This window comes from Pinus tabuliformis, chromosome 8 (assembly GCF_031772625.1).
Source record: "Pinus tabuliformis cultivar Carrire ecotype Pingquan chromosome 8, CPIR1, whole genome shotgun sequence".
NCBI lineage: Eukaryota > Viridiplantae > Streptophyta > Pinopsida > Pinales > Pinaceae > Pinus > Pinus tabuliformis.
This window is the reverse complement of record NC_142294.1, coordinates 2,005,748,767-2,005,772,108: the sequence shown is the minus strand read 5'-3', so window position 1 is coordinate 2,005,772,108 and position 23,342 is coordinate 2,005,748,767.

The following is a 23,342-nucleotide window of genomic DNA, read 5'->3' as shown; positions in this document are numbered from 1 at the left end:
TATAACTCTTTCATATTTTGTTTGCACCACCTATTCTCTGTATTACGCTCATTTTATCTCCTGTGCAGAGCTCCTCCGAAGCAGCAAATTTAGGCCAAATGGGGAAGGAATCTAAGAAATCTAGAACAACTTCAGCTTCCGCAGTAACAGGACAACACACTGTCGATCCAGGACCAAGTAAGAAGGGATTAATCTCGGACACCACATGTCTTGGTCTTGGTAAAACTACTTGGCAGAGCATCTATCATCTGGTTGAGGCCGAAGAGCCTCAGGAAACATCAGTACAAGCTACAACAGACCCGACCCGGAAGTCCGATGCAACCCTAAAGGAATTGGCTGATTCTTACCTACACCAGATAGCGGCTTGGGAGCAAATTCTTCCATACACAGATGTGGTAAGATGGGCAATTGATGAAATCCCAATTACAAACAGAACATTTTGCACTATCAACGGGAGAGTGTTTGGCTCGTTTCAACCCGATGATTTGAGACAAATGTACCATTTGCCCACACGAGAGAAGAAGTATAACAAAGAATTTCTGGAGAAGTTTAGAGATGAAAATGAAATTGAATCAGTGCCTATACAGGAATGGAGAAAAAACCCAGCAAAACAAAAGCATGAGTCCTCGGGTAAGTACTCTGTCGATTCCTTGTGTTCTCCTTATTGTTATGCCGGAGTAATGATGTGTAGGATTTGGGGGTTGCATGATTCCTCAAACTTCACCATAGATATGGTACCTTTAATGGAAGCAAAATGAAATAGCGAAAAAATGGATTGGGGGAATATATTATCTGATGAGTTAGCAACAACTTTTCTTGAGTTTAGAAACAAATCTCGCATTACTGAAAGGTTCATTCCCCCATTTTACTTTAGTGCCTACATCTTAGATACTCTCTGTTTTAACTCCGAATTTCCTGTGCTGGGGTGGAGGTGGACTCCACAAGACCCCATGCCTATTCATATCTATCACCAGAAGTTGTGTAAAGCCCACTATAAACGCCACCTATATCAAGTTTGCAATGGATTTATGTTACCCATTTACTATGCAATTTTTGACAAACTTGCTCCTAAAATTTCCTCACAAGCACAGATTGACTTGACAGCCATAGGAATATGGTTCGGAGAAGAAAAATTTACATATGTAAGAGTTTTCAGCAGTCATGATAGACCTCATGTCCTCCCCTTGTATATACCTGACAAACTATTGGCTCGAGAGATAGCATATCAGCTTACATCTGAAGGAGTTACACAGACTCTGAGGAATAAAAAGAAGCAAGTCTGGCCTCCTTTTCCTATAAGGTGTGGCGTTTACGCTCTGCATGACTAAAAACATGCAGAGAAAGAAGTAAAAAAGATAAATACACTGAATCTCGCCACTCTTCCTAACAGACGATTTGATCCAAACAAAGTCGTCTATAATGCACTAGAATAGGCAAAACTCACTAAATTTGAACATAAAGGAGATGAGCTTGATGACCTATTCTCCTCGGCTGGGTCATTATTTCAAGTTCAAGTGCTAGCTAAAATGAAATATCAGGACGACAGGTTAGTCGAATTTAACAGACTTAGAGAGCAGAGGTTGCAAACTCTGCCTCTAGATTTGTCAGCCACTGCCCTGATGACACAGTCAAGTGAGCCTGAACAACGACTTACCAACGAACCTCTTGTTACATCAGAAATTGCTGGAGAAGTCAAAACAAGAGAGCAGGAGGAATTCCAGAGGAAAGAATAGGAAGAAGTGCAAAAGAAAGAAAAAAAGAGGATATGTGAAGAGGAATAGAAAAGGAAGCATCAGTAGAGCAGCACGAATGTGAATGTCGATGCCCAGATTGACCCAAAGTTGCTCCAGGAATTGCAGCAATTCTATTCAATCATAAGCAATCTAGAAAGCTCAAAAGAAGCTGATACATCCAAAGCAGACGATACACAGGATACAACATCAAAAGTGGTTCCAAGCGAAGGAACCAGCGGTCTACCCCCTACTAAAGACATAGAAATAATTCCCAAAGATCCTTCGGATCAAATCATTTTGCAAGTGGAGGATATACCTCCATTGGATGTCTTTTACAGCCCAAAGCACAGGGCCATAGTAAAGTGATAGTGGAAGAGGAGAAGGATTGATCAACCTTCCCTGTTCCCTGAACAGACAGTGACAACTAACATACTTTGGAAGGAGGAGTTTGACCCTTCTGATGACCTAACAAAATTATCCCAATATGCTGGAGCCTATTCGGCGACTACCATGGACAAGGCATTAGAAGTGAGTAATTTTTTAAAAGAAAAAGATCAGGCAATCGCTTTGTTACAAGCACAGTTGTCGGAGGCACAGCAGAATGCAGAACAATTAGAACAACAATTGTCCATGCAGCAACATATAAATAATCAATTGAATAAGCAGTTGCAAGAAGAAAAACAGAGGATCGATTCGAGTGCAACTCAAAAGCAGAAAGAACTGTCAGAGGCATTAGCCAAATTGAAAGCAATCAATGAACATATGGTAAAGACAAAAGATGAGAAAATTTCTCAATTATCAGGTCAAAAAGAGAAGTTCAAGAATCTTCCGTAGCTTGCCGAGTCCAGGGCAGAAGCACTATAGATTAATAAGGCATTGGTAACACAAATAAGATTATTATGTCAAAAAATTGCTCAAGTAGAACCCCTGTGTGACATAACAGCATCAATAATCGATAAATCAGTCGATGCTAGACAAGACTTAGAGCAGGCCGATGAGACCTTGACAAATTTTCTTGATTGGTAGGACACTGATGACGGACAGGCAACAAATTTGCCTAAAATCTTAGAATCCCATAAAGAAATCCTATTTATGGAATGGAAGTCCCAGTTAATGAAGGTAGAGAGAGCAGTTCCTAGATGCAAATTAACGACAAGTAATTTGGTTGAATTAATTAATGATACTCTCTATTTATCTAATATCATCTCTTAGTGTACACCAGGTAAATTACTATCAGCTAAAACATTGGAGCAATCATGTTATCAAGAGCTGGAAAAGAATGGGAGGTTGACCACAGGTGTTAACAGTTTAACTTGGGAGACCTATTGGTTGTTCCTAGTAAAACCATACAGCCAGAGAGCTACCCTCAAGTGCCTAACAGATGCAATTGGGTGTATCATTCCCGATAGACAAGATGCCACCTATGCTGCTCGACTCAATTCTCGTCTCAGTCGCCCTCAAGAAGTGGAACCGATGCTAGCGATATGCCAACTCAGGTCGAAAGGCAAACAACCAGAGTGATGAATCATGTTGTCGGCTGCCAGATTTCTATGGGGAGATATTCAAGATCAAGTTGTACCAATTTAGTAGCATTTTAATTTTGTAGTTAGTTAGTTTAATTAGGTATTTATAGACCCTTTCAACGCATTGGAAAGGGTCGTAAGTTTTTGTATATGACGTAAACCTGAAGTTGCACTACTGTACTTCAGGCATATTTTTTATAAAGACTGGGCCAATCATTCCAATTTTGATAACGAAGCTTTTATGTGGATGTGCACTATTGCCTTTATTTAAAAGTATTTATGAGTCGGAAGAAGGAATTCGAATTGCGATTGATGTTAAGAATGATCTACAGCTCATATGGTACTACTAGCTATGTTTGAATTCATTCTTTTTATGTGAATTGTTATTTGATCATTTTTGCTATTATTGAATATATGCATGTGTTTTAAACAACATTCTTTATACTTTCTACTATTGGATGTTTACAGCATGCTTTTCTTCCAATCATACATGTATCAGTAATATAAAAAGATAAGCGTAACAATGTTTTATTAATTATTTTTTTCGACTATTTGAACAAAGCAATTATTATATGAATGAATATCTATGTTTATTGAATAGAGGCATCTATATGCCTATTGATGAACATAGATCATCAAATGTTGCACTTAAGAATAGAAGCTTGCCAGGATAGAATAGTCATTTGTATTTTTGCCTTTAGATTAAGTCATCCATTCATTATCATTTATTAGAAAACCAATCACTCATCCATCCCTTTTTATTCATTACTGGGAAACTGGTCTCATTATATCCATTCGGAGCCACCATCCCAAATGGAAAAGTAGCTGTATTAACGTCCGGGCCGGGTGGTTATCCCCTAATGTTGATGCAATGATTTTCGGGGCATCAACATTTTTGGTGCTAGAAGGAGGGCCATGAACTGTGAATGGCAAGCAAACCCAAATCTACAGACCATTCTGAGAGTAAATCTCCCTCCACATCACCTTGTACTTCCCAATTGCATGCTGGTTCTCCAGTATCCAAGCGAGAAGAAGAGGAATCAACTACCACTACTCAAACCCACAATACACCAGAATGATTAACTCCTGAGTCCAGTGAAGTTCTGTTACTCATCCATAAACTTCAAGGCTTCTCGATCTCACCACAGAAATCTGAGGTATCTCAAGGCAGTGAGACTTCGCAATTCAATCTACCTCATCCTCTCACCAAACTTTAGAGTGGAAATCTTGGTATTGAACCTACTGAGCCGCCCTTACCTAAAAGGAAAAGGGCAAAGAAGAACACTAAAGCATCTGACAGTGAAGCATTATCATCCACATATTCCATATCATCTTCCCCAGTGCGAAGTCAGCCATCCACTCCCTCATTACATATTTTTGTTCATCAGGGATTAGGAACTTCAACATCCCAACCTGTTCAATCCTCAATATCAATTCCTTCCCAAACATTTGTAATTTCATCAGCAATCTCATCCACCAATGGTGTTTCAGTGGCAGATCCATGGAATAGTCCTGGTGCAGTCAATATGCCTGCACCATTACATGCATTGCCTGATTCTCTTGAATAATGGTTACCCAAGTTTAATCCAGATGTTGGAACACAAGTCGAAGAGCATATTAATAACTTCATGTTATAAGTTAATCTGAAAGGACTAGCAGAGGAAGATGTTGTCGTTAGGCTTTTCCCGTATACTTTGCAAGGATCAGCGGGATCTTGGTATTTTTCCTTGCCCTCTGGATCCATTACCAGTTGGAACATTTTCCAAGAATAGTTTCTTACTAAGTATGGCGATGATAGATCTTTAGCCACATTAATTAATGATCTCTCCAATCTTAGGATAGAGCATAAAGAACCAATTAAAGAATTCAACTCGCGTTTCAATAAACTCTTGAATAAGATTCCAATGGCCTCCAAACCAAGTCAGCAAATCAGAAGTGAATGGTATATAACTGCCCTACCTACCAATATATCTATCTTCATAGACAGGGCCGGAAAACAAACTTTAGTTGAAAACATGAAAGAAGCACTTGCCGTGGAGAAACATATTAATGCTCTAGAAAAGAAAGCTGCTCTTGAAGATAGAAAATCCAAAAAAGTTTCTTTTAAAGACGATTCAAAGAATAAAACCCCTAAATATCCATATGACATGGAGGGTCTACAGAAGGTCCTCAAGACTTTGTCAAATGAAATGGTTGAAATAAAAAAAAAAGGTAGCTGAAACCTCAACAAAAAGGCCCTTCAGAAATTTCAAGAAAACTGAATCAAAACCACCAAATGTTATATCTAATGCAGATTCAGATCCTGAAGAAGAAGAAGAAGATGAAACAATTTCACCAACTGATGAAGAAGAGGAAGTTGTTGAATGCCATGGAATGTGGGACTTCATATTACCTAACGCCGATACAAAAAATGAACAAGAAGATTTTCCTGTGACTACTCTGAGTAAGGGTGCCCCTGAACCTATCTAGGCAAGTTCAAAGAAAAGGAGTGCGGGTGCTACTACCACAAAGGAAAAGGTACCCAAAAAGAAACTGGCTACAACAGTACCTCAAAACCAACCTTCATCCTCAAATATACCTTCAACATCTAAAACGTTGGTAGTATCGGATTCAATGGATTACAATATTGTTGATGATATGAAGAAGACTAAAGCAAACATCACCATGTTTGAACTTAGCAAACTAAAACATCAGCAGAAATTACTTCTAAAGGAATTGAATGCCGTTCCTTCTTTGCCTCTTCCTAGTGCTAAAGATGCAAATGATTCAGGTCAACCACCTTTTGGTAGGGTTGAAGCTACTGATACGATTCTGATTGGAGACAAATCAAATTCCCATACTCCTCCTTTCCTCTTAACCTACGAGATTTATAATCGAAATCTACACAATTGTTTGATTGACTCAGGGACATCCTCTCATATAATGCCAGCTTCAGTTTGTTCCAAACTAAACATTGAGCCCCAAAAGTCCACAATTCACCTTGTGCAGTTAGATAGAACCAAAGTCCAAGTTTTAAGGGAAATCAACTCCGTAACTATCAGGTTATCAGCTGATCCACGAGTAGTTCAAAGAGTAGATATCTTAATCGCTGATATACCTGAGTTTTATGGTTTAATTTTGAGTAGGGATTGGTCTGAGAAGCTCCATGGGTATATTTCTACTGATTGGTCCGATATGTGGCTACCCTACAAGGGAAAGCCAAATCAAATAAAAATCAATCGAGAAAAACATATGACCCATACTGTTACAGAATTTGAACAGGAGAATCAACCAATAGCATTTAATAACAATATCTTGGGGAATTATTCATCTGAATCATTCTTTGGCAACTTCACCGCCCAACCATCTCCTTTTGCAGTAAACAATTTCACATCTCAGATTGAAAATTTTTCACAAACAAATAGGTCAAGATGTTTTAATGTTACTGAGGAAACTGTAAATAAAATTGTTGATAATTCTTTATTTTGGTCACTATATTTTGATGGGTCTAAGTCTAGCAAAGGCTCGGGAGCAGGATGTATTTTGGTTAGCCCTCAGGGAGAAAAAACGATGATGTCTTGTAGGTTGGAATTTGAATGCACAAATAATACAGCTGACTATGAAGCCTTAGTTCAAGGACTATATAAAGCTATTGGCCTTAATGTTCAATATTTGAAAGTGTTTGGTGATTCAGAGATTGTCATAAAACAGGTGAGAAATACAATTCATTGTCTTTCTAGTCATCTCAAACACTATTAGTCGCTGGTACAAGAAATCACCTCTCAATTTTTAGCATTCAATATTTCTCCCATCCCTAGGTCTCAAAATTCAGCAGCTGACTTGCTAGCCAATGTTGCTTCCAAGAACCTACCTTCCGAAGATTATAGCCTAGATAGATTTTCAGTCGAGTTACTTTTTAGACCATCAATTGTTGACAATGTCACCAATTGGCGATTGTTCAATCACGATGAAGACATCTTACATTTTTTGACTTCCGACAAGTCCTACGATGATCAGATCATTGAGGAAAGCGAGCATGACCTTTAGATGAAAGAAAAGCACGAGGAAAACTCAATACCAGAACCTGTGGTTAAACTTGAGGATCTCTACGATAATAAAGATAGGTTTAAACAAGTGACCAATGCAAAGCTCCAAACTTCCACCTTAAGATTTGAATTGATAAACCTTGGTATTGAGCAGAACCCTCAAAACATTAATTTGGGATTAGGACTTTCTGTGGAAGAAAGGATAGTATTCATTAGATTATTAAGGAAAAATAAACATGTTTTCACTTGGAAATATGACGATTTAAAAACATACAATACATCCATCATCCAGCATACCATTCCAATGCTTTCTGAACAAAAACCAGTTCAACAAAAGTTCAGGAAAATACATCAGAACTTAGAGAGTCAAATAAAATCAGAACTCAATAAACTCTTCAAAGCTAAGATTATTTTTCCTGTTCGGCACTCAAACTAGGTTTCCAGTATGGTGCCTCTTAGGAAGAAAATGACGACATCAGGATTTGTATAGATTTCAGAAATCTGAATAAGGCAAGCCAAAAAGATAATTTCCCATTACCTACTATGGAGCAAATACTCCACTCAGTAGCAGGTTCTGAGTTAATGTCCTTTTTAGATGGTTTTTCAGGATATAACCAAATTTTGGTCCATCCTGATGACAAACTGAAAACTACCTTCAGAACGAAATGGGGAACTTACGCTTATCAGAAAATGCCTTTTGGACCTATTAATGCAGGAGCTACATTCCAAGGAGCGATGGATATAGCTTTCAAAGGATTGATCAACAAAACAGTAGTTGTCTATTTAGATGATATTATTGTATTCTCCAAGAAGAGATCCAATCATTTGCATGATTTAAATCAAATCTTTAAACGCTGCAGAAGGTATGGTATTTCACTCAATCCCAAAAAATCCTTCTTTGCTCTTAATCAGGGAAATCTCTTGGGCTTTATCGTTTCCAAAGATGGTATTTATATTGATCTGAATAGGATTAAAGAAATTTATGAAATTCCATTTCCTCATAATAAAAAATCCATGCAGTCATTTTTAGGTCAAATCAACTTTGTCAAGAGATTTGTTCCCGATTTTTCCCACATCATTTTACCATTACAAACTATGATTAAGAAAAATTCAGTGTTTAGATGGGGATCTGCAGAAAAGGAAGCATTTGATTCAATCAAACAATCAATAATCAATGCCCCCGCTTTAAACACTCCTAATTTTTCTAATCATTTCACATTGTACACTATTGCGTCTGATTCATCTTATGCAGCAATACTCACTCAAATTAATGATCACAACTTGGAAGCACCTATTTCATTTTATAGTTCAAATCTGCAGGGTGCTGAACTAAATTATTCCGAAGATGAAAAACAAGCCTTTGATGTGTATAAAGTTGTCAAACATTACAGACCCTTCCTTTTAAAAGCCCATACAAAAGTTATAGTCCCTTTTCCTGCAGTAAGGCAATTACTAATCCAAAGGGGATTAGGTGAAAAAGGGCAAACTGGGTTACAACACTTCAAGAATATGACTTGGAAATCAAACCAGCAAAGATTGTTAGAGGCCAAGGTTTTTGCAGGTTATTAGCGGGAGCATCCAACATTCAAGAACCAGGTGATACAAAACATATTGAAGTAATCAACCAGATAAGTATTACTGATTCTGAATCGCAATATGCAGAATTGATCTTTTATTTGAAAAATGGATATGCACCTCCTAACCTGTCTTATAAAAACAAACGGGCCATTAGATTAAAAGCAAGAAACTTCATAATCATTGATGATGTGCTTTTTAGGCAAAATTATGATTCAATTTTATTAAGATGCCTAGAAAAACCTGAAGCACAAAAGGTTTTGCAGGAACTACATGATGGGCCAGCAGGAGGACATTTTGGAGCTGACACAACAGCCCACAAAATCATTCACGCTAGATACTATTGGCCCACCTTGTTTAGAGATGCTCATGAATATGTAAGGAAATGCCGAAGTTGTCAAACTTCCAGTGGAAGACAAAGAAAGCCAGCTTTCCCTTTGCAACCAGTCAACATTGAACAACCTTTCGAGTAATGGGGATTGGACATCATTGGAGAAATCACTCCACATTCATCCAAATAGCATAAGTATATCCTTACTGCCACTGATTAGTTTACTAAGTGGGTTGAAGTGATTCCTTTAAAGATAACAAATTCTGAGGTAATTACGGAATTCATAGATCAATTCATCATTACCAGGTTTGGTGTCCCAAATGCTCTTGTTTTTGATAATGCATCTTATTTCTCTGGGAATGCTATGTTTGAGTTCACTATTAAAAGAGGGTTTAAATTGAAATATTCTGCAAATTACTATCCCCAGGGTAATGGTTTAGCAAAGTCTACCAATAAAAATCTAGTTAAAATTATTAAGCAAACTATTGAACAGAATCATAAAAAATGGCACAAATCTTTAATATTCGTAGTATGGGCTGATAAAATAACGCAGAAGGCTTCCATAGGTACTTCTCCATTCAACCTTGTATATGGGAAAGAAGTAGTGCTACCAATGAATCTAGTGCTTCCATCTTTAGCCTTAGTGCAATTTATTGAAGAAAGCCCCTCTTCTTCTATTCAACTTAGACATGATCAAATCTTAAAATTAGAAGAAGAAATAAAAAGGCCAAAATTACTCATGCAAAACATCAGCAAATTATCAAGTCATTTTTTATTCAACTTCATCCAGTTCAAAATAGTTGCAGGTTGGTGACCTAGCTCTGAAATGGGACAAAGCCCATGAGGATAAAGGAAAACACACCAAGTTCGAGAAGATGTGGCTTGGACAATTTCATATCTACAAGAAGATAGGCCATTCGACATTTATATTACAAGATTTATCAGGAAAGAGAGATTCTCTTCCTGTTAATGGCCTCATCTTAAATAAATTCTTCAATTGAGGAGGTAACCCCTTCTCCCTTGCTTTTTATTTTAAGTTCAGTAGAATTTGTAGTTTGTAGGACCATTAGGATATTAAGCTGTAAGATATCTTTCATTAGCCTCTGCTATATTGAAAAGTTGCTCAAAAGAAATAATTTTGATATTTAATTTTAAAATAGAAGCCTTTAACAAAAGGGACAATTTCTAGGAAATTAGGTATATTCACATTCTAAAACCCCATTTCATTTTTGTGAAATCTTCTCAAAATTTAGAACTACTGTAAATCATTTTATAGTTTTAAATTGGCCACAAAAAAGGTTATCAACATCAAAACAGAAACTAATTCAATCTTAGCATCTTCAACTCTTACCCTCTCATCCATTCTCTCTTAAGGAGAAAATTGTCCATCCCATTCATCCAAGTTTATGATTACTCAGAGTGTAATTCTAAAATATTTGATATAAAAGATAAGGGGTTTTATTACAAGCCTGCTTACCATGATCATTGGGAAATAGTTTAACCGACATTACCAACACTGCATACCAAAACAGGGTAATGGCTTATCATCATAAGACAAGGGGTCTTATCACGAGCCAGCTTGTTCGGTTAGATTACAACCAGTGAATGGCATTGTCAAACAGCTGGCCACCAAACCAGGACAATGGCTTTTTATCTTACAAAATAATAGAAAAGGAAAAAGAAATAGAAAATATGAAAGCATATTTTGAATTCATTCTTTTAATCATACTCTGAAATGGATGGAATAATGGATAGACAAATGGTTAAAAGGTATCCCTGTCGAAACTATGAACGTTTGCTGGCAGCAGAGGCTCTACCTATGACAAAGGAGTCAATTGAAAAGGCTAAGTTGGAAAGGTTTTCTATTTTATCATTATGAACTAATAGAGGCCAATTTAAAACTTAGAATGTATCTAATTTTAATGAGAGAAGAAATTAGCAAAAGTAGCTCTTATTTTATTCATAATGTATGTATACCTAGTTATATTAGAATTTTCCTCTTTGATAAGATTTCTATACAAAGAAAGTCTAAGTATTTCAATATTTCTCAGAGATAACTATTTCTTGCAGCGAATCGCCAATTGTTGTGCTACACAACAACCCCCCATTTCATAAAATTTTACTTTCAAAACTATAAAATGAAATGGGTCCCTTTTAGATTACATTGGTATCAACTTATCATTCCTCAAGAGGTTTGAAAAGAAACAAAGCATTATAAAACTTTTTGAGACAATATAATTGGTCTTATAATAAATAATGAATAATTCTTTGTTATTGCGATAAAGTGATCGCAAGATCGCATATCGCAATAACGAAGGGTGCATAACAATAGACCCATTGGTTTTCCCCGACATGACAAGCATGAATAACTATCGGATATCAGGAAGGCAAGTGATTGTTATAGATATTTTTGGGTCCTGCGACTCCAAGCGAAAAATATCCATAATTCAAGGGATTCTTAGTCCCTAAAGATGTTGTTTCAACCCCTAAAGGAGAAAGGTTAAAGGATTACAGCTCCTCCCAGAAAGTCCTTCTGAAAAACCACTCAAAACAGGTCAATTCAGGATAAGAGAACTTGCTCCATGGTCTGCCTGCGTTTAAGAGAAGGTAGATACACTGTGCACCTGCGTTTAAGAGCAGGTAGCCCTTCTACAGGGTGTGCTGGGTGGGAAAGTGATAAATGGCAGTGTTGGTTTGCGAGGTGGAAAGTCATGGAATCTTCCATAACTCTCTCCTATGACACTTGCTACTCAGAATTCGACCTTGGATGAGTCATAGATGCTCATTCACCAAGTGGAAGCATGGACTATCAGTTGGGAGGACACTAATCACAAACAAAGAAGCTGACTCATGACCTTGTCAAATGGCTATAAATGGATCCCTTTCCATGAGATCCAGAGGTTGGAATTTTGGCTTATTACAAGGAAGTGCTGATAGTTTCTTGAGGAGATATTTGAGCTTGTTGGGTGATTGCTTTTGTATGAGGTTCTAAGAGAACTCTTTCATGTCAAGAGGATGATGCTAGGTCGGAGCAGCTACTTGTAACTCTCTTGACTTATTTGATCAATAAAGTTATTCTTGTTCCTTCCATTTACTTGTGCATTATGTGTCTATGCTTATACATGTGAATGGCTAATCTACACTGACCCTAGATTGCTTATATGATAGATCTTTGTTCTTGCATAGTATCTGGTTGCTTTGATTTCGCAGATATTCCTAGAAGCTGGGCATAGAAGCAGACAAGAACCGAACGGCTACAAGAAGGAGGAAGATTTAAGTAAGGAGTTCAAACGGAAGACACAGGTTGGCCCCTTCTCTCTTCTTCCATCTATTCATATAAAAGGAAATCAAGTTAGACTTTATTGTGTTTTTGTTTCTAAGGTACTACCATTCCTTAGTGGGATAGAGTAGATCCGTGTGGACACTAATCCCTGTAACAAAAATGGCGACTCCGCTGGGGAGAACTTGCTTATAGTTTGTTTGTCTATTTGTTATTGTTTATCTTATAAACACATAGACGGAGTCTGAAGATTAGCCAGATAGCCTTCGAACTGCATTCGTTTTACGAATGCATAGTAGATCAAAGCTACTTCAGTCGATCTCCGGGATGTTTATGAGTTGAACAATCGATCTACAAACTCTCTATTTTGTTCTCTTTATGGTAGCTTAGAACCTTCATTTAAGATCTCCCTTATTTATCAAGCTTACTGATCTTTTACACGGCTTAAAATACTGAACTAAACTGAAATTAGTGACCCGGAGCCAGTCAAAAGTCTCGTCACTGAGCCAGCGCAGGTTCTGAACTGACCACCTGCTCTTAAGCGCAGTTCCCGAAGGGACTGCCTGCTCTTAAGCGCAGGTAGCCTGTGTAACAGGTGCGCTGGACTGTTGGAGCCTTTTGCCACTGATTTTGGCCCCCAGTTTCACTTCCTTCAGTTTTATTCTCTGTTTTTGCAGCCTTAGATCAGTGTCCCTCTGTTAAGAAACATCTTTTCCTTGCATAAATTCCAACCCCAAATGTGCAAAGGACTGTTAGTGTTTTTCATTGTATTTTTATCATTTTCAGTCTCTCTTTCGCAAAAAGTAGTTTAATCAAGCTGTCGATTTGTGTTTGAAAAGTGTCTCTTTCAGCCATAGGCAGCCAAACACCCGTTAGAAGTGTTGATTATATAATCTACTTTTGCTTTTGATTCAAATTGGTGCATTTTAAAAGAGTCGCAAAGCTTTTTCTCCTTTCGAAAAAAAATTGTTGAGTGTTTTTCTACCCTCTCTCTTCTTTGAAAAGGAAATTGTTAAATCACTTTCGCTTTTGAAATAATTCGAATTTGCACTTTTAGCTTTCTTTTTTGCATAAACACTAAGAAAGTTGGAAAAGAAATACATGCATTGTGCATTTTCATTTTAGACAGTTTGTGTAGCTTGGTTTAGGAAAAGTGCATTGTAAAGTGTGCTCTATGCTCTTTGAGAAAAGAATTTGATTCTCTTTCCCTTAGTAGCTAGGATTTTCATAATCTGAAAAGAAGATAAAATTTGCTTATCATCTTTAGATTGCATTTAGGAATTACATCCATCATCACGCAGTGAACCTTAAAAGGCAAACTTCATAAGAAAGATCAACTTTAAAATAAACTGAATGAACCTAACAACGCTTTGGAACTTAACGCAACATCTAGAGGTCTAGGATAGAGATGTGTTCCAGCGTCTTTAAACCTGGTAATTGTCGATGAGTGGTTGGGTGATTCCTCCACTGTGAGTCGATAGCTGCCAATACGAACTTAAGCTCCCACGTACCGTCGTGTATATATTGGGAGACCAGTATAGGATTAAAGCTTTTATCCATAGGAAGCCGTGTCTGCCGCCTTATCGATCGCAATGCACCGAACACAACATTCGGGAAGATTGACTGTCGTATCGTAAAACGTATTCTGCAGTTTTGTGATTGATCTGGTACACCCTTTATTCCTAGATCTCCAGAGCAGTTCCTTTTGGCCTTTTTCAGACTCTATAACGGAAAAATTCCATCCCAGCATTTGTCACTTCGGGCTCGTTAAAACATCGAAGGCGACTAGAGTCATATTTTGTTTTTTCTCGACTCTTTAAAACTGAAAAAACAAAGTTGTGTCCAAGCGTCTAAAATTTATTCAAATCGGAAATATACTTCCCCTTTTATTTTTAGTTGATCGAGTAATCCGCAATCGTGGAAGAAAGTCAATTGAACCCCCGTCGTTCGCGGAGACTAGCGAGTCAACCGTCTTTGTCCCCAGAATCGAAACCACTGCGGGCAAAACGAACTCGTTTAACCGGATCTAAATCTCCTGGTAAAGTTAGAACTATTGTTCCAACCACCTCTGAGATTCTGGTTACTCCAAACATTTCTGGTATCCCTGCCTCTACAGAAGAAGTTCTACAGTTACCGAGGGACAGTATCACTGATCCTAGTTTGAGGGTAAACATATGTGTTACTGAACCAGTTTCATCGGTAACCGGTTCAGATAGTGTTGTTCCCAGAACATCTGTCGTTGTAGATACCATACCTTCTTCGGCACCAGAAATCTTTTACGGACCTGACGGTCTACCTCTTCCACCTGGTTTGATTGCTATCGAAGAGATAGTGGAGGATCTTCCATCTAGTACTCCATCGCAATTTGGAGTCGGGATCACTCTGTATCCATCTTCTTCGGAAGTTAGCCTACCGCAATCGGAAGCTCCTGTAGAATCGCTAGGTAATCTTTTGGATAGACTTGAAATGTCTGAACAACCGTCAACATCTAGAACTGTATCATCCGATACAGCGACGACAGAACTTCCTGCTGTTACCCCAACGATGTTCGCCGGCATACCATCTGTTCCTACTAGCTCTCAGTCGCTAGAGGAAGCTCCGCAAGGTGCTCTTTCGACAGTATGGTCTGTTCCTGTTTGTTTACCCGGTATAGCACCAGGAAACTCTTATGTTGGATCTCAGCAAATTGATCTTTCAAGAAGTCAATTTGGGAAATCCGCTCCTCAAGGACAAATTATTCCTTTGAGTACCGGACTACCACCGTATGGGGGGCAATATGCCTTTTCGTTAACTCCTACAGGAGGACCACCATACAGGCGTTCGCAACAAAATTTTGGTTACGCTGGAATTACATCTAGCAGTTGGGTACCGACACTACCTCAACAACCAAGCGTTGTATATTCTATTGAACAGTGTTTACCTGTGTCGAATATTCCAACCACACCAGCTATTGTAACAGTGTCGCAAGTGCAAACACTACCTATTGTCTGTCAACCTCAAGTATCTCAGGTTGTAATGCAACAACCGTTTAACCCTGCGACTCAACCACAATCGCCAACTGGTGGAATGACACAGGCCCAAACGGGTACTATTACCCCTCACCTTGGTTAAATAGTTAGTATCGGGCAGCAGCATGTGGCGTCACAACCATGGCTGGTGCAATACCAAAAACCGCAATTCCAACAAGTATACCAAGGATCTGAGCAACAAATCTTTGCAAATAGTGGGCAACCGTATATTCAAAACGGTCAAAACCAGCCATTTTATGGTGGTTATGCTCATCAACCCTATCAGAGTTATCAACATCAAATGCATTATGTTGGTATGCAAAGACCGACGGCTCAGTTGATTCCATCGTATCCTGGGTATGCTTCGCCTAACCTAAATCAACAGCTACCATTCGTGGCAACTTTAGAGTTACCTGATCTAAACCGTTTAACAAACGATCCAATTGCTTACGCCCCTTGGAGGCCTGCGATTCCACATAAACTTCCATCGGATATTCCTAAATTTAATGGAAATCCAGGTGAAGATCCGTCGAATCATGTGATGACATTCCATCTGTGGTGTTCGTCGAATACCTTGAATGATGATTCGATCAGGCTTCGCCTTTTTCAGAGGACTCTCACTGGTCCGACAGCAAAATGGTATATTGAATTGCCAAGAGCTTCCTTTGACAACTTCAGTACCCTGGCAACGACTTTCTTAACCAATTTTCAATTACCTATCAGGTATGAAATGGGAACAGAACTACTTACCAACTTCAAGCAAACGATAGCTACTCATATATCTGATCATATTCATGAGTGGCGTCGTCGTCGCAGGATAGTAAAAACGTACATTCCTGATCAGCTTTTAACTGAATGGTTCATTAAGTCTTTATTACCTTTTATAACGGAAGATGTTGCAAAAGGGGGAGTTGTCATGGAAGAGAAAGTTATTGCTCGTGCACAATATCTGGACTTGATTTATAATTAGTCTGGCACGCTCTACGACAAAATACCTGACGCGCCTAGACCAGAATTTTTAGTTCCTCCACCGCCTAAATCAAATAATGACTCTCATGCCGGCGACGGCATGATTGGCACCATAAACACAAAATCGAGAAAGGCCCAATCGAAGAAGGCCCGTAAGAATTCAGGTCAAAATGCAGATGAATTTCTTGCCTCAGAAGTAAATGCCGTCTCATCAGACAAAGGCAAAGAAACCAAGCAGCCACGGGGCAAGAAGAACAACAATTGGAAGAACAAAAAGGGAGGATCGTCATCCCCTGGAAAATCTTCCAAAAAGAAACCTGAAAAAGGGAAACCAAAAATCCCATGCTTCATATGCGAGGGGGATCATTTGACAAAAGAATGTCCGCACAAAACCGAAGTTAATAAATTCTTTAAAGGATCAAAAACTTCTGCGGTGCTAACTGATCCGTTTCCCAACCCAGGGACAAATCTGGTTGCCAATGATAATGCTTCCCTGTCACAAGTGCTAATGTTGTCGATTTCAAAACATCAGAATGATGCTTTGATATCCACAAGGAACAAAGATTATGGAAATCCACAGATGTCGAACAACAAGGATAGTGATCAACCTAGTAGTTCGACAACAACTTCGAAAGAAGTTGTGCCACCCGTAATTCCGGAGCTGACGATAAAACCGCCTAAGGGAGTAGTACACAAATCGACATTCAATCCTCGTGCAAGAGCTGCACAACACTATAATGTAGTGGAGGACTTGGCCCAATCGCCATCGGCAATGTCGACCCTTGAAGTACTTCAAAATTGCCCTTCCCAAAGGCAGGCCCTATTATCAGCTATCGGTGGGGTTGACCCAAAGGATTCCAATCTGGTATCTTTCAGTCATGAAGGATACGATCCGCAGTTACCAGCTCAACTAGCTTTCCTTATTCAAGTGAAAGCCCTCAACAAAACTGTTCATAGAACAATCATTGATGAGGGAGCATCAACATGTATTATGTCGATGAGTTGCTGGAAAACTTTGGGATCTCCAACCTTGTCAAGATCATCGACGACGCTAAAAGCATTTGATGGACGAACATATACCCCATACGGTATTCTAAGTAACTTGCAAGTCGAACTAGGGGGAAAAACAGTAGAAATAGATGTTGAAGTTATCGACGGAAACCTCGATTACAACATTCTACTGGGAAGGCCGTGGATATACGCCATGGCCGCAGTTGTGTCGACCTATTTTAGGAAGATTGCATTTCCTTATCAAGGAAAGGTTACAATCATCGACCAACACACTTTCCTTCCAAATGGTTCTCAAGTTACAGGAAGCATTCCGTTGATCCATGGGAGCAGTCATTCGCTCCAAAATATCAGAGTAGGCCTACTAAAAGACCCTGTGTTGATGGGTACTTTCGCACTTCCGCCTTCAATTGATCTGGTAGAAGTAGCATCCGTAGGAACCTGCAATATGATTTCTTCTATCTCGAAGTCTTCAGAAAACGATAACGACATGGATCATACGGTGGTGTTGCCTCCAAGCCCAATAGAAATATTATAGCAATCAATGTTTCTAGCTTGGAAGGCCAACCCAAATCAACGCTCATCGAGCGTTTGGATAGATAGGTCTGGAGAATACGGTACCTCTTTAGATCCTTGGTCAAAAGTGTATTACACTGACGAAGGGATCCTTCAATCGATGGCAATTAAAGAGGGACCATGGAAAGATTTCCACCATCGTTCCCTTCTTACAGAAGAAACTCCGGACGACCTACTCCATCCATCAGTTTTTGATTTTATATCGAATACTGTAAACACGGTGGATTCCGAGCGAAACCTATCCAACATTGAGGAAACAATAGCCATTAATATCTCAACCAAAGAAAATGTGGTAGAGAATATTTATGTTGGCAAAGGTTGTTCTCCTACAGAGCTGGAAATATATAACGCTCTTTTTCGCGAATTTAGAGATGTCTTTGCCTGGTCGTATGATGAAATGCTAGGCATTGACTCAAGTATAGTTTAACGTGAGATAAAGATGTATCCAGATGTTAAACCAGTACGACAACGGCCTCGACAGGTGCACCCCAAGAAAGTCGCTGCCATTAAGTCTGAAGTTGAGAAAATCCTTCACGCTGGTTTTATCTATCCGGTTCCTCCTACCGATTGGGTTTCGAACATCGTTCCTGTTATGAAAAAGCAAGGAACCATAAGAGTGTGCATCGATTATAGGGATGTAAACCAAGCTTGTCCAAAGGACAACTACCCTACACCCTTCATCGACCAGATAATTGATGAATGCGCCGGTTGTGAAATCTTTTCATTTATGGATGGATTCTCTGGGTATAATCAAATAAATATCCGCCCACAGGACCAGTCAAAGACTGCGTTCATTTGTCCGTGGGGCACATTCGCGTATCAAAAATTACCCTTTGGTTTGAAGAACGCGGGAGAAACTTTTCAAAGGGCAATGAATTACGCCTTCCACGACATCAAAAATATCGTTCAACCATATCTCGACGACCTTCCAGCTCATTCGCGAAAGCGGACTCAACATCCGTAGCATTTAAGAGCAATATTTCTACGCTGTCGATACTACAAAATACGACTCGATCCAAACAAATGTGTGTTCTGCGTCAGTTCTGGTCGTTTACTCGGCTTTGTAGTCTCGAAAGATGGGATTCGTCTCGACCCATGTAAGGTTCAGGCAATTATAAATTTGCCTCCACCTTCAAATGTGCTTCAGATACAGAAACTACAAGGGAAAGCAAACTTTCTGAGGAGGTTCATACCGAATTATGCCGAACTTGCTAAAGGTTATACTCATCTTTTGAAAAAAGAGGTGCCCTTTGAATGGGATCAGGATGCGCAAGCTTCCTTTGACGCTTTGAAAGAAGCGCTGGTCAATGCATCATTGATGTATGCACCAGACTATCAAAAAGACTTTAACCTGTATCTAGCTGCAGCAGATACAACCATTGCCATGGTTTTGGTTCAAGTAGATGAAGGAATTGAACATCCTATATATTATTTGAGTAAAAACTTAAATGATACAGAAAGTAAATATTCTTATGTTGAAAAGCTTGCATTAGCAGTAGTTCAAGCGATACAGAGGTTCTGACATTATGTCCTCTTTCGAAAAACTAACATCTTGTTAGATTGCAACCCCATGACTTACATATTGTCGCGACAGTTACTGGGGAGCAAGTATTCAAAATGGATAGCGATTCTACAAGAGTTTGATCTGGAATTTGTGAGATCCAAATCAAAGAGAGCACTCATCTTCGCAGAATTATTATGCGATCTCCCATCATCATCCAACGATAATACATCGGAAGATAAAATCGTGGATGAATCTTTGTTTCTGATATCTTCAAGCAATCCCTGGTACGGAGATATAATAATCTATCTCCAAACCCAGAAGTATAGGCAAAATACCTCGAAATCTGAACAAAAACGTATACGATACCAATCCAAAGACTACATGATCGTCGGTGATACGCTTTACCGACGTGGTGTCGATACGGTTCTAAGGAGGTGCCTCACTCATGAGGAAGCCGAAAAAGTCCTGAATGATTGCCATTCAGGCGCATGTGGTGGGCATCAATCAGGTTATGCGACGGCGCAAATTTTTTTACGAACAAGGTACTTCTGGCCAACGATGTTTAAAGATTGCATAACATCGGTCAAAAGTTGCCATAACTGTCAAATTTTCGATAGCAAAACCAGAAGACCACCCAAATTTCTACAGCCAATAGTTGCTATGGGGCCATTCGCCAAATGGGGCATTGATTTCATGACATGTAACCCCACCTCGACCGGGGGGCATGGGTATATAATAGTCGCAGTCGACTATTTTACCAAATGGGCCGAGGCGATGCCTACATTAAACAATACTGGTGAAATAGCTGCCCTATTCTTTTTTAATCATGTAGTCGCCCCTTTCGGCGTACCACAGGCCATAGTTACAGATCATGGATCGCATTTCCGCAATCACATGATGATTGAATTAGCTGCCAAATTAGGGTTGTCTCACGACAGCTCTTCTCCATATTATCTGCAAGCCAACGGACAAGTTGAAGCAATCAACAAGGTCCTGAAGCGTATGTTGCAAAGGATGATTGGAACTCACAAAAGAAGTTGGAATTTAATCCTGTATTCGGCCTTGTGGGCATACCAAACATCGGTAAGAAACGCAACCGGGTTCACACCTTTCCAGCTGGTGTACGACCTAGAAGCAGTTCTACCGATTCAATGTGAAATCTCATCCCTCAAACTCGCAATCGATCTCCTCCCCGGAACTTCAGAAGAAGAAGCTCGTTTCTTGGAATTAATCCAATTGGATGAAACCCGTCGTGACGCCGCATTGGCTAACGAAGCGCATAAGAAACAAGTCAAAGCACAGTTCGACAAAAATGTCAAACCCCGTGTCTTCTCAGAAGGAGACTTGGTCTTGTTGTATGATCAAGCATCCGATAAATTGGGAACAGGAAAGTTCGAATCCTTATGGATGGGCCCGTATATTGTTAAACGTGTGTTAGCAAAAGGCGCCTACGAGTTGATGGATTATGAAGGGATTCCACTGGCGCAACCCCGCAACGGGTTGTACCTTAAGCGTTACTATGCATAATAGTAACCTGTCAGCTTTTGTTTCATTTTTGTTTTCGCTAAAAGTTTTGGTTTTGGTCAAGTAATCCACTTTTACGTTTGTTACAGATGTCAAATCCATTGGAATCATGGGTCGGATACGCCGACGGAGCGAGTCGTAGTTCGCAGAACCTAGCATCTGCAGCATGGGCCATTTTTGATCCAAGCGGCGAGTTGGTGAGTTTCAGAGGGGTATGCATTGGTCGATCAACGAATAACATCGCTGAATATAGCGCGTTGATAGAACTTATCTCTAATGCCATAGCACATGGCATACATCGACTAATTGTCAGACTAGACTCACAACTTGTCATACTACAGCTCACTGGTATATACTCTGTTCGGAACCCAGCTATTTATCGCATGTTCCTAAGAGTTAAGATTTTGGAAAGGCATTTTGATTTTATTCAATATCAGCATATTTCCAGAAACTTAAATACATTAACAGATTCTTTGGCAAATTATGTATTAGACAGACATCTACAACATTTGTAAAAGAAGCATCTTATCACAATTTGCATATGGAAGAATAACACTTAACCAAAATAAAACTTCGAAAATAAAAAATATATACATCTGTTTATGGTTCATACATAAATGTTCTGTAACCAAGACAAAATTGGTCAAATGACCCAAAGTCCAAAATGCTAGGGGGCACCCTAGTCTAATGATGCTCATGATAACAAGTCACTGCTTGCGCAATCATGCGCAGAAGACTAGTCCATCGACGAGGCACGCCTGTAGTATGTTGTTGCAGCATCAAAGGGAGTTCGTCAGTCCTCACATCTGGAATACCAAGGGTGAGGCCCTCGATTTTCTCCTGCAAAGCGGAAAGAGTCTCAGCTACGTTGAGATCGCGGAGAATAGCTCTCCCACCGATCTCTCCCCCTGGGGCAGCAGCTGGAGCTCTCGGACGTTCTGCTGGCCGAACAGGACCAATATCTGCAAAAGCACATGAATTTTGGATAAGTCTTGATAGAATAAAGCACAGGAACATTATGAAAGCAACACATAAACAGAAAATGGTCAGAAAAAGATTACCAAGAGCGCCCCACCGCTCGCCAGCCGGCAGTGCTAAATCTGGGTCACCCCGGAAATCCATACCCGCATATGGATACTCAGAAAAGAACATCTCCTGGCGATCAAACCATCCAAAGAAGGTATCAGAGAAGGATATCTGGGATTGGCCAGCATGCCTAGACATGTGATCAACCCATCTCTGCATCCGTGGTTCGGTCGGCAGAGGTACACTGAGAGCAATATGCTGCGGCTGCATCATAGGTACCCTCTCCAAGGCGAAAGCGACCAAAATGGAACCGTATCCAAAGTTCTTCAATCGTCCGCTTTTCACCTTGGTTAATTGTTCTTTGATCATAAGAAGCACTGCATCACACCAGTTGAATACTTTCGGCTCAAGACACTCCAGGGCATACTGCATATAAGAACGGTTGGCTGCATGAACTGACGCACTGCCAGCCATCCTACCAATGGTAAACAAGATGGTCCTTAGGGACCTGCTAGTGACATCTCTGATAATGATCTTTCCGTCTTTACCCGGCTGAGATCCCTCTCTGCAGTATTGGCGAACATAGTCTCTCACAGATTCACCCCCATGGGATGGACCTGATAAAGAGACGGGGGCACCCCGCCTCGATAAGCCGGTCAAGAAGTAGATGTCTTCCACGGTCAGAGGGATAGTTTTGCCTCTAATCTGGAATACCTGGTTGGTAGGATCCCAGGCGTCAAGCAAATACTGTAACAGGTTAATCTGCTGCCTCATACTAGAGATACGGAAAAACTTCAGTAAGCCACAGTTCCGCAGTGCAGTCACGGTGGCCAGATCTTGTAAGGCAATCATATCTTCTTCTTAATGCTCACGTTCTCACCATGTGATAGTCATTTTACTCCAATCAATCTCTGAAAGCCAACAAGAGAGGAGTTAGATTTCATTTTGGAGGAAAACAGGCAAAAATTTCTCATAGAAAAACTGTGCAAAAGTTTCTCTTGTGCGCCTAGCGCACCTAGCCAGTGTACTGGGTGCGTTTAAGAGCACCCAGCTAGTGTGAGGACTGCCTTCCAATGCACCTTTCGATACTGAGAGGGTGCGTTGGGAGGCTAGGGCGTTTTTGAAACCCCTGGGGCTCAGAACACCAAGGAAACTAGCACAGAATGAAGAAAAAGAAGGATGAAATGAAAGAGCTAGGGATTAGCTCCTACCTGGTCCAGACGGCACCGAAAATCGTCCACAGGATCTCCCGGAATCAGC